Consider the following 19309-nt stretch of genomic DNA (forward strand, 5'->3'; position numbering starts at 1 on the left):
GCTATTGTCTTTGGATATTTTTGATTTCTCTGCTTAGGGAGGAAAGATGCTGTTGATTTGTTGATGCTCTAATAATTAGAAATTGGAATAGCTGCTGGCTGTTCTAGAATACAGGAGCCAGGACCTAATAGTTTAGTTGGATGCATTGATGCCATGGTTGAGAAGCACTGATACAAAGAACAAAATTTCTTCTACTTTGCACATATATCCATAAAACACCACATATCAGTGCCCAGACGTAACCTGATAATTTGTGAGACCTTAGTTCAGTAGTTAATAGCATTTATCTCTGTGTCTGAGCCAAGTTAAAGATGTACTTTTACATCTACCTTGAGGTGAGATATGACCATGTGACTGGATTTAGCCAAGATGATGTGTGTAAGAAGCAATGTGCTTAACTTGGAGAATTAGGTGAGTCACTGTGGTCCTTTCCTAATACTGGGCCGTTCCTAAGCCAGTGGCCATGATATAGACCTCATCTATCCCAGCCTATCATGTTAGATGTAAAATGCTAGAATTCCATATGTAGGTAGATCAAAGAATATAATTTTTGGTGACACAAAATTATGGTATTAGAAGACCATTTACGAGGAGTGTAGGTGCCATGACGAACCTGCCTCCGATACTTACTTACAGGTTGCATAATCTTGAATATGTTACTTAAATTCTGCTGTCCCCCAGAGCACACTGCAGTCGTTACTATCTTCCTTGAAGGTTACACTTGGGCTCCACAGAGAGAACACTCAGTAAAGTCATTCCTGTTAAGTAGTTTCATAAACACTGACTAAATCATCATAATAGTTTGCAAAATATATATCCTCATATCCGCACTGCATGGGTCAGGGCACTAGGGCATCATTGGGTTAAGCATTTTGTTCAAGTCACAGAACTACAAAACAGAATGAGCAAACTATAGAGTTTATTATGAGATGATGATGATGGCGGTGGCGGTGTGGTGTTTGGTGGTGTCGTTGATGACACAACAATGGTGATGAGTACATTGCTATTATGTTTCACATTTATTTTTACTATTTTCAAGTGTGTGTGTGTGTGCGTGTGTGTGTGTGTGTGTGTGTGTGTGCCTTGTGTGCGCATGCATATGCTCATGCATGAGTACACATGCGTGTGCATGTGTGCATATGCAGATGCCCTTGAAGGTCAAAGGCATCAGATCACACCAGAGGCACACTGAGTGATCAGCCATTCAATGGGTACTATGAATCAAATTTGGTTCTTCTGGAGGGATAGAAAATGTTCACTCTTAACTGTTGAGTCAACTCTTTGGCCAATAATGTTATCTTTAAACCATGATCAATTAGCTCAGGCATTTACCACAAAAGCATGAATATCAGAGTCCAAATTCCAGAAAGCAGGTAAGCTACATGTGGTAATATATATCTGGGATGCCAGTGAGCCCATGGGAAGGTTGGTTGCAGAGCGAGATGAATCAACCAATGCTCACAGGTCAGCTGGCCCGGGTATGCATCAGGAACCAACAGAACAGGCTCTGCTGCAAACAATGCAGACACGAACAACTGGAGGTAGTAGGTAGTATTCTGACCCCCAACACTCACATACCCGAATACTCACACATACGACTATGTATACAACCACACTTATTACGCACATATCACACACACACACACACACACACACACACACACACACACACACACACACACACCACAGAATAAAATAAAGTATGCTCTGTTGAGCCACAGTGAATTACAGACATATATCTGGACAGACTCCATCCTTTGAGAATTTAGTCTATCCAGAAAGATAAGCCATGAACTTCAATGTTCCCAGGCGAGAGAAAATAAGATAAGTGTCATATAACAATTAAAGATAAGAGCTTGGCAGCTTTATTAAATCTCCCATTTAACCCTCAGTTAACCTGAAAATTCAATTAACCAGAAGCGTTACCATACGTTCACATTAATCAGGTTTTTATGGTATCAGTTGAACTCACTTAACCTTAATAAGCAGATGATTGCATACAGACTGCAGGGACATCCAGAAGTGAGCCCCATGGCTACATGCTTCCCTATAAGACAACAGAAGCATCACCTGGAAAGAAACAGAAGACGGAAGACAGTGAGCACGTAACATGATACAGACAGGAAGCAGGGAGAAATAGGTCTGAGGAAGACATAAGTAGGTCACAGGAGAAAGGAAACGCCATGGGCCACACTGGTGTTCTCTGGGTAACGTCTGCCAGAACAGATGGCCCTGCTTTTCCAATAGCCCAAAGACAGAAAGAAAAGGAGGGACAGCATGACTGTTTCTGGAAAGCTGATTGTGAGGACGGATGGGCAACACCTTACTGAGCCCATAAGCGTGAGTAGAAGGTATAGTTGATCTAAAACAGTCATGATGTCTGAGGCACATATGGAGAACACTATGGGGGCTGCCCTGGAGTGTTCTTTCTGTGTTCCTGCTTTTATTCCACTCTAGGAAATTCCAAACCACCCTTTAAGATTCAAATCAAATCCTCAGGAGCTATCCATAAACGTTGTACCTAAATTATTTTTTTTTAGATTCACTTACTCCTTTGCTTTTAGATTCTCTGTATTTGCATTTACATCATAATTCAATCAATATGCTAAGTGTCAATGTATCTATCACCTGGTGGTAGTCTTTATTTGATGTGTCTAACCTCTCGATATTGTGACAGAACATTGAAGTAAAAACTTCTGGTTTCTTTGGAAAGTCAGTTATGTCAAATGATGTTTTGCTGGGGCACACAGGTGAAAGGATGTTTTGCTAAAGGAAACACGTGAAAGAATGCATGATATTAAGGAATATAAATATCACCCAACAGACAGGAACAAGGCTACATGGTACTGATATACCTTGCAATTCCTTTGTCATTTCTCAGACTACATAGAGAGAAATGCAACAAAAAATGTCTGGTGGTGTTCTGGAGGCCTCTTGCTACTTCCTCTGACTTGGGCTGATTGGCAGAGTAAAGTGGAAACTTCTGAATATGGCAGCTGAAACAGACTCATATGGAGCTTTGCTAAGACAGACTCAAATGGTGTTTTGCTGAGGCAAGACCCGTGGGAGGATTCATGATGTTTGGCGGGAGTATAAATAGGACTCAACGAGCAGTGACAAGGCAGGGTTGGGGACACTGGCATAGCTAGCTTTTGCAACTCTTCATTGGTCTCTCCTCTTTGCTCATCTTGACTTCATTGAGAAAGGCCTGGCAGAGAACTTCTCCTAGCATTTCTGCTGGCCCTGGTTGCTCCTGCTGTCACCAGAGGCCTGGCTGTTTCTGCTGATTCCTGTTCGCTATCCTGACGCTACTGAGCTGGATTGCTGGTGATCCTGACAATTGCAGATTGGACCCCCCACCCCCAAAATTGCTTCTAAATAGCATATAGCAGAGCCTCAGGGCTGCTTCTGGATTGACATGTCGTTGCTGATTTATGAATGTTGCGCTGCTGGGTCATACTTGGACTCGCAGTGAACCAAAGACAACTTGGCCACCTAAGACCATGTCTCAAAACACAATGTTTTAATAAATTTGTGTTTTCTTTTGGGCCACATTCATAGCTCTTCTAGGCTATACATGTGGCCCAGGAATCATACACCAGACATATTTAAAATGCCCCTTTTTCTGCTTGGTGAGCCATGTTAGTCATGTGAGCCATGTCTTATAGGCCAAAGGTGTTCAGTATGTGTGTGTCTCATGGCAAAATTTATGGTATTCCTTCCATTGCCTTTGTAAATAAGAAAGTAAGAGTCTGACTTAAGAGGAAATTTTCTAAACTCCTAATCAGATACATGAAACTTCAATAAGGTGTGGAGGGAATAAGATGTAAAAGTTCAAATGTCACTTCAATAGGACAAATTCTATTGGCATGTGGCAACAATTGAACCAAGTGTCCACCAACTGGTCCAATATCTCTCAGTCTATGAACAGTCATGTCAGCAGTGCACCTTGGAAACTTATTCTAAATCTGATGCAGCTACAGTGCACATACCCAGGTTCTATTCTTCCTGACATTTCATTCCTTCGTCTTACCACTTTTAATTGTTGCAACAATGTCTGCTTCCCCAGCAAGAAGCAAGACTGTGAACCTTTTTGTCCCAGACTTAAGTTGTCTTATGCAGCTTGAACTAAACAGAGGAGACTGCCTCCCCCATTAGTTTCCGAAGGACAACCTTAAGAACAGGGCGATGGGGGCTCTCATGCTTAAGCAAGGAGATGCAGACTTGACCTTCCAGGAGAAATCAACGGTTACCTGTCCTTGAGTGTCCTTGCTGAATTCTGAAGCCCCTAAAATTCTCTGCAGAATCTCTGCAGACTTAAGTCCTTAGAAAAGTGACCATGCACAAATTAATATTAGTATGGCTGGGGTGGAGTCCTCACTTGTAGCTCAGGATCACTCTGACTTCCAGTCACTCTCTTCAACTCACCAGCCTGCTTCAGGACCTCCTCTGACTCCCCTTACAGGGCAGTCTCTGATAAATATTTGTAGAGTGGGAAAGAAAAATTTTAATTTCAAAGAGAATTTTTCTTTTGTTACTGTCCTTTTTTTGGAGAAGTGCCAAGATATACCTCCAGGACCACCTGCCTGTAATTATTAATGTACAGTTCACATCTTTTCATTTGTCCAAAGAAGGGATTGTTATGCATACTACATAAATGTACGCTGGGAAGGAATTCTTATGGTAGCTTAGACTCTAAGGTCATATTGCATGCAGCGTTTCTGTAGCTCAGTGCTGTTGTGATCACATGGAGGGATGTGGATTTGTGGGCTTTGAGATCAAATGAGCAAACGAGCTCCTGGGTGGGCATCACCTGAAGTGCACGTGTTCCAAATGTTCCAGAGGAAACCTGAACTCAGCCCACAGTTTATATTGCAACACATGTCTTTGTGAGTTACAGCCATTTCTGCCTCTCGTAGTGTCATTGTCACCCTCTCGTTGAAAGGTATTTTATTACCAAACATCTTCTCCATCTATGGAGTATTCGGGGACATCATTGACATGAACGTTCCAACACGATAAATCTGACATTATATTTTCCATCACTGTGAACAACACTGATCTGCAGAAATGCTTCGTGCAATGCAGCCTTAGAGTCTAAGCTACTGTAAGAATCCCCCTGCCCCAGCATACATTTATGTGGTATTCGTTACAATCCTTTTGTAGAACAAATGGAAAATGGAAATATGTGAATTGTACATTAATAATTCCAGGCAGGTGGTCCTGGAGGTATATCTTGGTGCTTCTCTAGAAAGGACAGTAACAAAAGAAAAATTCTCTTTGAAATTAAAATTTTCCTTCCCCATGCTACAAATATTTATCAGAGACTGCCCTGTAAGGGGAGTCACAGCAGGTCCTGCAGACAGCCTTTAAGTAACAAGGCAGAGCAAGACATTGACAAGATAACATGCCTTCTCCTTGTATTTTATATCACTGATAAACACAGCTCAGCTGATGTGATCTGCTCAGGAAGCCATTCCCAGTGAATGGCACTGAAGAGAACAATTATTGGGTGTCAACTACTCCCAGCACCAGTATTGTCCCTCACTGAGGACTTGCTCCTTACCACCTGGGTTAACTTCCTTCTGCCCACAAAGATTCTCAGACTGGATTTTTGGATATATAAAAATAAAAATATCTGAGGCACTTTAGGCTTTTGAGGCAGTTCAATAGAATGGTGCCCAAGCAGGAAACCAATATCCATTTATAAGAAAACTTAGGAGACTCTGTTTTCCATTTGTCATAAGGAGAGTTATTCTGGCTTGGGTGCTTAAATAATTCACATTCTCCTGCTGAGGACAGGGAGAGAATGCAAAATATAAAAGTTGTTAGTTTAACCAAGTAGCAGAGAGGCAAGTATCAAGGCCATGAACATCGCCTGGCCCGAGACTAGACGGAAGGAAGTCTACGTTTGCGTTAGACATTTGAAACTGCCTTTAACCTTAGGGAATCTTCAAAATTGGAATGGGTATATAAGAGGTGGTGAACACCTCTGATGTGTTCACCCTCTCTGACCATCATCCCTCTGATGGCCTCCATGGAGCTTGAGGAGGATTAGAGCCGAATGCCTGCCCAGTTCATAGGCACTCTGGCAAATCCCTTCATTCTGAATGTTGAGACTCCTAAAACATGTTTACGTAGAGGGAAAGTAAGTGCCATGTAGTCTTCTCATGGGCTTTGGGATAACTGTGAATGTTGTGTTAAAGGGCACTCAAATCTAGACAGATCATACCAGGCCAGCATAGCTCCACAAGAAGAGGTTTATTGGAGAAAAGCAGAGAAGAGAAGGAGGAAAAAGGGGGCAAAGAAGGAGGATCAGAGGCAGTCTCTGTCTTTTATTGGGACTGTGATGTAATCACGAGCACCACCACATACAGGTGAGACATGCAGATGAAGTTTGTAGGTGAGGTGCTTGTTGGGAATGTGTGGCAGTTGTCATAGCAACAGACATACAAGAGTCCTTGTCACCTAGGGGTGATGTCATCACTGGGTTCAGAGTCGACCAGTGACCAACTTTTGATGCCATCAGTGGATTTTTGGTCAACCAGTAAACACTGCTCAGAAACCAAATTTATCTACTCCCAGAAAACGACAATGTCTAGGTATGCAGTAAAGGCAAATTAAAGTTGACTTGGAAGGAATATGCCATTGGCTACCTCCTAACGTTGTAAAAATTGGTATTTATCATGACATAAGGGGAATAAGAAAAAAAGAAGACAGGACAATGAGATCCTGGAGGAGCTGAGTTTGTGAAAACCACTGGATTCTCAGCTCTGTGGCGCCTTAGACAGAATCTGAGCTAGGGGATAGGCTGAGGTACACAGGAGCTTGAGGCCAGTCTAGTCAACTTAGTAAGACTCTCTCCAAATATAAAAGCAAAAAGTCCTGAAAATATAGCTCAGTAGAGAGTAGTTTTCTCTCAAAAAATAGTTGTCTATTGAAAAACTGTGTTTGATCCCGAGAACAATAAAGAAAAAAAGGAAAAAACCTTCTAAAAGGATCACAGTATTAAAACTGTACAAGAGAGAAATGGAAACAATTTGTACATTAGGCTTCTTTTTATTTTTATTTATTTTTCTCTCTTATATCACACCCAACCCAGTTTCACCCCCCTTTCTCCTCCCAGACCCTCCTCTCCATCTCCCTTCTCCCCAGACCCACTGTGCAGTACAGAGAATTTCCAGTAATTGGTACTGAGTCAACAGGTCAAAGAGAAATTTAAACTGGACGCCCCCCTTTGCTAGAAATGAGTGTTGGGTCCAAATAAAGAAGTGCGATCACTACAACTTCTAGAACACAGAATACAAAGATATACATTCATCATACCCCGTGGTACATAGAGGTATTTTAGACCTCAAAAGCATTTAGGCACAAAAATTGATGAATTGTGCTTTATTAGAATTAAGACTTTTATTATTAAATCATGCCGTTAGGAAAATGAAAAGGACCAGCAATGAACTGGAGGCGTTTTGTACATTTAAATTAAGAAGGGTCTCGTATCTCAAGTGTTTTTAAGCTACCGATACTTAAAATAATTGCAGACAATAGAAAAATAGACAAAGGAGTTAGCAGGCACTGGTCAAAAGAGGATGAAATGGTCAAAAAAACATATGAAAATATAATTAGCCTTATTAGTAACCAAGGAAACAAAAATGACAACCACACTGGAAAACTAGGACTGTTTCAGAAAGACTAAACATAGATCAAATGTACCAAGTGCTAGAGAAAAGGAAGCCATTGGGACCCTGGTGTACCAGGCTGGGGTATAAGTTGGTCCAACGACATTGGAAAAGATCTGTCTACAGAAATCAAAACCCACACCTAGGCAGTGATTTAGCACTTTCGTTTCATTTTATTATTGAACGTTCATTTGCATGGAATGATATGTAGAATCACCACAGAAGCATGGTACGTAAGATTTAAACAAACAAAAATATCTTCAATAAAAGAAAAAGTAGACGCAAAAAAAAAAAAAGCAGATATAAACTAAATGGCACTGGTGGCAAAATGGATAGATTCAGTGTAAAGAAGACCGACATGGATGAATGTAATCACGATGAGTAAAAGAATCCACCAGATTATTCCATTCAATGTTGACTGAACATTGAAAAATAGAAAACACCAACTTTTTATGATTACCAATGTATATGATATGACAAAAATATAAAACATTGCATTAGCCACAAAAGATTAGGACATCATCTATACAGAAGAACCCAAGTGGTCCTTCTGCAGGAGAGGCATGCTCCATTTACCGGTCAGGGTGGCTCTCTAGGTACTTGCAGTGTTAATTACTTATCTCCTACCTTTGACTCAACAACTGACAGGAAGCAACTTAAGGGGGGAGGGGTTTATTTTCAACACAGTTCTCAAAACTTAAAGAAACTTCTTAACTGTGAGCCCCTGTAAAATAAATAAAAATACAAACAAATCATATATTCTAACATGCAACATCACAGAATAAATATTTCCATTTCTAAAGGGATCATTAGGAAGACAACAAAGAAAAAAATGAGTGTAATCAAGACGGGAGTCCAGCTGGGCTAACACCAAAACTTGCGATTCCATGTCCAGATCTGGAGTTCTTGATGGCTTTACCTGTACCACAACAGGCTTGGATAGCACCATCCCTAAGATTTAGAAACACACATGGCTGGCCTCCCTCCCAGGATAGCTGTATTTGGTGACTATATCTTTCCTTGGTGAAGATCCATATGATAGGTACCTCCAATATTCTGAGATCTCTTCTGCAACTTAACTACATTTTCACACCTTCATGTACAAACAATTTTGGAGTTTCATGCAAGGAATCAAATTTTGCTACAATTTCCCTTGCTTTCTGGAACCTTGACTCAAGTTTGCACGTCCTTGTAACTTGTGTATATCTCACTGATAATGCTAAATTCTGCTACAAACTTGGAATATAGCTGGCCACTCTCAGACCACTGCCCCAGTGTATATGTCAGAACTGCTCAACATTGGAAAACATGTCCCCAGACCACTGTATCCCAGTAAGGAAAGTTGAAGAGTCTCTTCATTTAAGTGCTTTGTAAATGAAAGGATTTTAAGTGAGCTTACATTATTACAGTCTGGATCTTTCAATGGTTTTGACATCAAGACATCTATACTATTGTCTCAGTGCAAGGTCTGAGGCCTCTCCCTACTACTGCTAATCCAGCTTAACAACTTCAGCAACATTGCTCATAACTAATCCGCTCTCAACTTTAACCAGCTTCTACCTCCCTTTTGTCAAAACTACATGCAAACATATGCCTCTACAATAGTGACAAGATTTACCTTATTTTCCTTGACAATATGTACATTTTTAGTATCTTAATTTTTCACTGTAAGTTTGGTTAAATGCAATGGGCAATATTCGTGCCACAGCACAAATGTTATATTATCTTGAAATTTCCTCTGCCAAAGAATTTAGTCCATTGGTTTTGAATTCAGCCTTTCTTAAATTTTCAGGACCCAGGGTTAGTGCAGCCAGACTCTCCCAGAGTGTAACCCAAATAAATAGTCTCTTGTTCAGTTCCTAATAGAGTCCTTGTTCCTCAGTGAAACCTTGTAAGCCAAAGCTTTACTGTCTGTCTTCCTATAAGCATTCTGGTCTTCCGAACTCCCTCCAGAATGATGCAATAAACTTTGCTTACACAATCCAGTGTTTCTCTCACCCAAAACTCCAAATTCTTCTATATTCTTTTCACAAAACAATTGCAAATCCCTGGAAACCAAAATAGTTATGTTGTATGTATGGGGACTCAAGTTCTCAGTACTAATTTTCTCTATGGGTTACTTTGATAATTGATGACAACAGTTGACAAGAAGAAATGTAAAGAAAGAGAATTTCCATTGTCTCATAGATAAGGGGCAGGTGGCCTTTTATGGAAGGGCAGGTATGGCAGTGTGTAGTTCCTGGCAGTGATGATATAAGGCACTGTCTTGCTCATATCTTCATAGACTCATAGAGTAGGAAGCAGAAATCAAGTGAGGAATAGGTCCAATCTGTATAAGCACAAGATCTACCACTAATGATTCATTCATTCCAGCAAATCTCCAGTTCCAGTTCAGCTATGGGCCAATTGGTCAAACATGTAAGCTTTGGGAGATGGGTTATCAAAACCACAAGAATTGATTTATAGTAATTACTTAGGCTACACATTTTTATTAAAATTTTTCTCTGTGTGATCTATTTTCCCAACAGAAAAGGTTAATAATAAAGCAATTCCTTTTCAAGTAAATTGTAAATCACTTTTACTGATTATGTACCATGTGCTAGATATTATACTAAGATCTTCACAGTAATAGTCCACTCTGTCTTCGAGTAACCCTGGAAAGTACACACTATTATTATCATCCTTATTTTAACAAAAGGATGGGGGTTTAGTGGTGTTCAGCTTTGGCTTCACCAACTAAATCAGAATCCCTCAGAGGCAGAGCCCAAACATCTCAACCCTTCCTATTGTAAAACATGGTCAAGCCGACAAACAATGATCTTTAGTCAGAAGAGGGATAAGGAATTTTCCCAATGTGCTCCCTATCAACTGGAGTTAAAGCCCAGATTGTTTGAGTCATGATCCATGCTCTGGCCTACCACACTCTACTTCCTTCTGAATATACAAGATACTACCTCTCCCTGAAATACCCAAGAAGGATTAAGAGACAGTTGGCCGGGAACTGGCTTCTCAGAATGGTTAGAGTAAACCTGAGGGCTGGGATTGGAGCTATGCTAGAAGTAAGGCTAAGGGATATGTGAGAAGCAGATAGCAGGCCATGCCTAACATGGTACAGGTTTTGGTTCATTCTTGTGACAATGCAGTGACATGGATTTGCTGCATCTTAGAGGAAAATTTTCAACTACAGTAGAGATGATGGAGTGGGGGGAGGGGTAAGTGAAGCCAGTCATGAAATAAAGAAAGAGGGTCTTACAGAATTAACTCAAGATTAGGAATAGAGGACTGAACTGAAGAAATGGTTCTGTGATTAAGAGCATCTTCTGTCCTTGTAGGAGATGGGAGTGCAGTTCCCAGTACCCATGCTCTATGGCTCACAACCACCATTGCTCCACATGATTTGACTCCCTCTTCTGGCCTTTATTCATGCATGCATATATACACATGCATACACACACACATAGGTACAGACATGTGAAAAAGATAAATTGTAAGAACGACTCCTTAAAGGAACCATTTGTATGCCTCTGTGAAAGGACTAATGTTGATTTGATAAAAAGCTGGAAGAAGGAAGAGAGTCTCCAGATGGCACTGAACCAAGTGAGAGTACTGAGGTCAGAGGAAAAGAAGGAGAATGACTTAGAGGAAGACACTGAGATCTATTGACTGTAGAAAAAAATAAATGGCAGATGAAAAGAAAAATCTGTGTTTACAGAGAGAAGTAATAGTGATAGGAACGCAGTTTCGAGCACTATCCATAGGTAGGCGCAGATGAGACTTTGAGCTACCACTGTCCTCTTAATGTATACCTCTAATTCTTATTTCTCGAACTACATATTTCCTGGAACCTCATTACGTTGATAGCTTCAAAGTACACAGAGAAAAGCTGACTGACCTATTCCACACCTTGCAAGCTAGTTAATCCTTAGATAAGCTCTTTAATCTCTTTGAATCTCAGTATCCTTGTCTGTAAACTGATGTCATGATTCAGATATCTTTCACAAATTTGCTCCAAGGATTGTTTCACAAATATTTAAAGTTGTGATTATTAGCATGCTATTCCTTTTTTAAGCAAGAGAAACCAAAGCACATAATTCAAAAACTGCCTTTCACTACATAGACAGGAGGGGAAAATAGGCAGATAATTTCCGTTTGCATGCTTCTTCTTAGAAACATACCACTTACCTACATGAAGAGCACACTAGTGAAATGCTTATTTTAAAGAGAGGTAACTTGAGACACTTGCCATCTCCTGTGAACTGCCCAGATGAGAAGTAGTAATGTCATTGTTCAAATCGAAGGAGCTTGATTTCAGAGCCCAGTACCCTTAACCATGTCTCAAATAGAAGGGTTTTGGGTGACAAATTCAGAGAAAGGACTTTGTCAGGAAGGCTCTTCTCCATCTCTGAAACAACAGAACAAATGTAACTTTCTGTATGGCTTCTATATCTATAAAATATTGATGCTCTGTTTTTCTTAAGGCTTGGGGTTTTCCCAATTCTGTTTTGGGGATCACTTTAGTCAGAAAAGAGCCTTGGAATCATCAAGGAGAAAAATACATCACTCAGAAGGACACCAGAGACAATCCCCAGAGAATCACGCTGAATGTGGAACCATCCTTACTCACTGCACAGGATTAAAGGAACAAAGATGGGAAGAGAAAGAAGGGCCCAGGAGCCATAGAAAGGAGATTGTTGGCTTCAGAAGGGAGAAACGCATGAGAGTTTGAAAAGAAGCCATTGCTTCTCCAGACATCTGAGAGAAAATCCAGTGGTAGAAATAAGTGGTCCACGTTATGCAGTGTGCAGGGCATACCTTTGGGTGCCTCTAGGGTTGATATGGGATGGGGGGGGGGCTGTACACAGCACAGGTGACATTCTTAGGGTTGTGTGGGCACAGTTTCAAATGACAAAATCACACAGGGACAAAACTATTCTTTTATCATTTTCCTTAACAGTCTTCAAGTTATTATAAAGTCTAATTTGATACTGGTATGTTTTTAACAATTTTCTGACACCTGTATCCTCCCCTTTCAAAAAGGAGACATTGGAAGGAAACACAGGATTTTACTTGTAGTGAATAACATTATTCTGTGTCCTTTGTGTTCATTTTCAAAGCTGCCTTATATTTATGCCAAGTTTTTTTATACTTATGTTCATAAAGGATTTTAAGGTACATTTGTGCAAGAAAAACAGGAATGTTTGAAATGTCTTATTATAGAAATTAAAGGTCAAATGAATATGTATCCAAAACCGTAATGACCAAGGTTTAGAGGTAGCCTTGAAGAGTCATTCTAGACCCTTCGATCCATATTCTGATTGGATCAGGGTGTGGTTCAATCTGGGGACATTTTCTTTTCTCATCTCCAGTATACTACAGCATTTCCAGAGTGATGTAAGGATGGCAGCAAAAGAAGTAGAAAGAATGATCACAGTATGAGAAAAGCAGGAGAATCCTACAGGTCTTGTACTGAGGCATAAAGGTCATACTGATGAAACTCAAGGGTTAGCATGTGAATGAGACCCTACCAAATTTGTCTTCATGTCTCCAAAGGATAGACTCAGAACCCATAATAGATCCAAGGCACAATCACTTTCCTAAGACTAACACACACACACACACACACACACACACACACACACACACACACACACACACAGAAGCCCCAAGAAGATAGATCTAGGGCTTGAAAACCATGACTGCATTCTACCCCTGAAGTCCTTCCTTACAATAAATCCTGGGAAAATGAGGAGGAAGAACATGGACTTCTTTAAATCTGCATCCTAGTGTATAAGATAATGTGTTGAACTGGAGGAGGGGCTGGGACTAGGTTCACCTGATATTGCTAGCTGCTTTGTATCTGCTACCTGCAACTCCTCCACGAGAGGACCATGCTCAGGCTTTGCAGGAGAAAGGCTTGAGTAGAATCATGTGCTCCAGACAGGAATCAAGTTATACCACACTTCTGGTGACTGTGGCTTCCTCCCTGATCTGTAATACAATGTCAAATTCACATTGCTTTGTCCCAACTGCAAAGGGATGAAGCAGGTACACGTCTAAAACCAGTTCCTGTTCAGAAAGAATTTGTGTGTTACATTTATTCTCATATTCCATTCATCAGTATTATTTTTAGGTATTGATATCTATCCTTGGAGGGTTTTATAGATTTATTCCAATAGCCACACACTATGAACCAGTTACAGTGCTGAGTAAACTCATAACTTGATTGCTGCTATTCTGGATTCTCTATCAATGGGAATAAAACAATGGTTTAAATTTTATTCATTGTTTAGGTTTTAGATATATGTGCTGTCTTAGTTTTTCTGCCTGATCAATGAAAGGGATAATCTATCCTCCTTCCGCAATTCTAAGAATCCCTTTCATTTCTAGACTATATAAAAGTGAATATTCACTGCAAAATAAAATTTTAACAAGCATGCCTTTCCAAGAAGGACTTCTTCGTCCTGACAAACTTGGGTGGTGTCTAGTTAATCTGCCTTTATGATTAGCATGTGAGTTCCATTTCATCTTATTTCCCTCCTCATATATAAAGTGGAGGATAATGGATGGGGCCATACTCAAAGAGCAAGGAAAGATCTAAAAGAGAATGCATTTGTCAAGGGCTGCAGTAGAGTTTACTGACTGCTAGTCTGGCTAGATTGTGACCACACTTCATTTTTCACCCTGTATTCTGCTTAAATTTATCACAAATGTCACCATCCGGAAACTGTCAGCCTGGAAAGATGATGCCCTTGTTGTGTGGGCTTCACGGGCACTGACTGTTGAGGGCTGGACTGTGAGGAGAAAGCTATCATTCATAATCTCCCACTCTACTAAGTTGAAGAAGGTGGAGGAAAAGGAGACAATGGAGCTGAACAGATGGGAAGCAAGGATCTTAGCAGCCTTCACTGCAGGCTGTGGTGTTTCTGGCTACCTATCTATGCTACTTGTTGCTTAAAATATCAACCTGTGCCATGTTGTATGGTAATCCCCATCCCTAGCCACCTGTGGGTATCAAACACTTAGAATATGGCTAATCCAACTTAATATGTATTCAGGAAATGAAACCCATAGTATGGAAACTTAAAATTGAAATTATATTCATTGCTTTGGCTTTTTACCCATCAGCAAAGAAATGTCTTTTTCCAATGGATGGAAACTAGGAAAGAGGTCCACAGCTTGTCAAAATTCAGAGTGATTATTGGGTGCTGAACCCAAGTTTATAGATCTTTTCAGTGCCACCCTTACACCTCAGGCTCAGGGGGAAAAAACACAAAAGACAGGAAGGAAAGATCTACGAATTAGAAGACCAAGCTAGATGGAGTTCAAGGCCTGCTGCTAAATTCCATCTTTGAGATATAACAGAAAAGCTGGAGTTATGAAATCTAAACAATATGACTAAACAAGACCTGCATAAATGACAAGATCGGGTGGCATGCCAAAATGAATTGGTGGCATTTCACAAGGTACCATCCCTAGATAAAGCGCTGGGAAGAAGAATCAGCTTCAAGGCAAAAGGACAAATACTGTGGAAATGCCACAGTACCACAATGTACTGCAATGAAACAGCTACACAGGGCTTCACCATCTCTCTTCACTCTATTCTCAAATAAGTAGATTAACCAAGCTAGTCACTCTTCTGTTACATTCTTGTGTAAAAGGAAACTAATAAAATGTTTTCATAAGGTTATTATTGCATATAAAGAAGGATGAGATAATGTGCACTAAATGCCTGGTTACTAACTGTCAGAATAAAATATACGTGTAATCTTTCTTCCTCAGTCCCCAGGTCAATTGAGTGGTAGGGACTGTAGTGGTTTGACTCTGCTTGACCTAGGAAGTGGCCTTGTTGGAGGAAGTGTGTCACTCTGGGGGCAGGCTTTGAGACTCTCCTCCTACCTTCAGAGAAAACAATTTTCTCCTGGTTCACTTCAGAACAAGATGTATAACTCTCAGCTTCTTCTTCAGCACCATTCCTGCCTATGCTTCCTGCCTTGATGGTATTAGACTGAACCTCTGGAACTGGAAGCTAGCCCCAGTTAAATGTTGTCATTTGTAAGAGTTGACTCGGCCATGGTGCCTTTTCTCAGCAATGAAAACCCTAAGACAGGGACAGAAATGTACTTGTAAGGGACAACGTTTTCCAGTGTCAAACACCAGCCTTGGCAGACAGACCAGACATTCCCTAAGCCTTCTCTTGACCAAAACCTGTTTTAGTTGTGGCTTTAAAAGTTGACAAAAATCTGTACATTTATTTACCCTTGATAGAACAAGTAGTATGCATAAAAATTGGATTTCATTTCAGGATGGCAAATTAAACTGACAGCAAATCACCCCTTTTGATCCTGTGCTATCAGATGGATTGTGAAAATCCCTCTCATGGAGATTTAAGACATATTTTTTGAAAGGGATCTAACAGATACTCAACATTAAAATTACATGTGGTATAAATTGTCTCAAAGATTAAAGAGGCAACCCTCCAACTCAGTTTCTAAGATTATGACACCAAGAAGAGAAAGGGATAATGTCCAAACAGAATTAGTGATTAAATTTCTCAAATAAAATATTCATTTGTCAATTCCGGTAGTACTCTAAACAAAATAAATCATGTCCCATGTAGGCTTTACCTCAAAATACAAGACTGGTTCAATATCAGAATTTTCAAGACTTATCACATAAATAGATGAGTAATAAAGTCATAAGGTCACACCAATTCACATAAAAAATCATTGCCTAATATTCAGAGTATCATATTCCCTAAGGAATGTGTTTTTCCAGGTATATGGTAGACATACACACCAATAGGCAAAATAGTCATAAAACAAGATTAAAAATAATAGTTTTTTCTCTTTTTTTAGGTATAAGAATCAAGAAAGAGATCTAAAAAGAAGTTTCAAACTTCAGGGAGAAAATTTGTAAATGTTGGAGATTTTAAAACCATATCTGTATGAATGGAGAAAGAATCAGGGTTGTATAGGAAAAGATTCAGCAAATTAGATGGATTTCCTTTTAATTAATCTGTGAAAATCAAGACCACAATGTTCAAGCAGAAATGCTATAGAGCAATAACGATGAAGAGTAATAGTATTAGTCTGTAGAGAGACAAATGAATCAAAGTGATACGGTCTAGAAACAGACTGAAGTGTTGAAAACCTTAGAATGTAGGAAACACGGCATCAAAGATCTTAAAGAAAACCAAGAACTGTCTTCATTTTGGAAAGAATAAAACTATTTCACATCATAATGAAACTTATACATATATGCAAAGGAGAGTAAGACTAAGCCTCATACCCAGAGGGCCAGGAGAATGAATGGAAATATTCAGCTGGGGGGCTCTGAGGGTGAGGGAGCCTCTAGAATGTCCCAGAGACTTGGGGTGTGAGAAGCTCCCAGGACACAATGGGGATGACCTTAGCCAAAATGCCCAAGAGTGGGGAGACGGAATCTGAAAAGACCACCTTCAATAGATAGACATAACCCCCAGTGGAAGGATGGGGCCACACACATACCTGCAAATTTTATGACCCAGATTTTTATTTCTGTCTAAAAGAAGTGCAGAGGTAAAAATGGAGCAGACACTGAAGGAAAGGTCATCCAGTGACTGGCACAACTTGGGATCCACCTTATGCAAAGGCACCAAACCCTGACCATGTACTGATGCCATGTTGTGCTTGTGGACAGAAGCCTAGCATAGTTGTCCTCTGAGAGGCTCTACCAGCAGTTGATTGAGACAGATATAGATACTTATAGTCAACCATTGAGGTTGGGGACCCCTATGAAATAGTTAGGGGAAGGATTGAAGGAACAGAAGGATACGGCAACCCCAAAGAAAGAACATCACTATCAACTAATTCAGACTCTTCAGAGCTCCCAGAGGTTAAGCCACCAACCAAAGACTATACATGGGTTGGTCCATGATCCCAGGCACATATTTAGCAGAAGATTGCTTTTTCTGGCTTCAATGGGAGAGGATGTGCCTAATCCTGTAGAGACTTGATGCCCAGGGATGCTGGAGTTGGTGAGGTGGGGGTGAGGGTGTGGATGAGGGAGGGTTGGTAAGTAGGTCGGGGAGCACCCTCTCAGAGGTGAAAGGGACAGGAGATGGGGTAAAGAACTCTAGGAGGGAGACCATGAAGTGGGACAACATTTGGAACGTAAATAAATAAGATAATTTAATGAAAAAAAGGTAAATGAAATGTAATCACCGTCCTTTATCTTTGCTCTGACTGCAATGGACTCACAGCAGTGGCATATACTGTCACATGTGTGTTGTGGATTGTAAACATATTACAGGCCAGGCCACACTGCAAGAAAAGCAGTTTTTTTTTTTTTTAAGACAAGAACAAAACAGGCCAGATTAAAAATCTGTCCACTGTTCTGAAGTTCTTGACATTGCCTAAGGTTACAGGAATGACTCAAAAGTCAGAACATGCCCAAATTTACTTCATTCTATTGTGTTGTGCTTTAACTTCTATTTACAGGGTAAATTGGATCTCTCCTCTTCTTCCCCCTTCCTTTGAATACACTTAACTCGGAACTGATTCAGATTTCCACAAGAACCATTCCTACCAAGGTGGGCGGAGCACAGAAATGTGACTGAATACCTAATGTTTCCATCATGATAGCAGACAGTTCAGCTGATGGCTTTGTAAGGAGGAAGTAAATACTTAATCGTGGTCTAGAATAAACTAGACCATGTAATCTACTAATGTTCCAGGCTCTGCTTTCCCTCCAGAGCTTCCAAATCATAATTTCCAGAATGTTCCTGCCTTAAGTCGCAAAAATTGTATGAAAATCCCTGAAAGCAAACACGCTGGTCAACATTGTGGAGATCTGCACTCACACAGATTCTGTTTCCCATTACTGTCCATGAAAAGAAGGCGAGGAAACCTTCAGCTCTTTGACATGTTACAAATGAAGTCACAGAAAGAAACTATTCTTGATCCTCGACTAAGAACATTAACTCTGATCCATACTAAAACCTCACAGAAGCCATCGTTCTTCATAAGTCACACCTAAAACAGCAACGATAACAGTAGCGCTCCATTAAGTACTCACTGCGTCCCAGGCACTGTATGAAGGATTTATATGAATTACTCCAGTTAGTTATCATAATAAAGCCTACATTAAGCACTTCATCTTAGTTCTCTGGGTAGATGTACTGAGGCAAAGTACAGCTGTGACTGGCTAGTGACAATGCAGATTTGAAAGTGTATGAGGGACTGACCCTGGACTCCGACCTCATAGGTAGCAATGAATATCCTAGTAAGAGCACCAGTGGAAGGGGAAGCCCTGGGTCCTGCTAAGACTGAACCCCCAGTGAACGTGATTGTTGGAGGGAGGGCAGTAATGGGGGGAGGATGGGGAGGGGAACACCCATATAGAAGGGGAGGGGGAGGGATTAGGGGGATGTTGGCCTGGAAACCGGGAAAGGGAATAACAATCAAAATGTAAATAAGAAACACTCAAGTTAATAAAGAAAAAAAGTGTATTAGTCGTCAACATCTGATGTTTTAGCTTCCCTCCTAGTATTTACTGCACAAAAAAATGTAAATGCTTATTAATGAAAATGGCACTCTTCACATATTAATGTTACAAATTAACTGCATGCTTATTAAAAGAGAAAAATGCCG

The sequence above is a fragment of the Rattus norvegicus genome, chromosome 10 (genome assembly GCF_036323735.1).
Source record: "Rattus norvegicus strain BN/NHsdMcwi chromosome 10, GRCr8, whole genome shotgun sequence".
Classification (NCBI taxonomy): domain Eukaryota; kingdom Metazoa; phylum Chordata; class Mammalia; order Rodentia; family Muridae; genus Rattus; species Rattus norvegicus.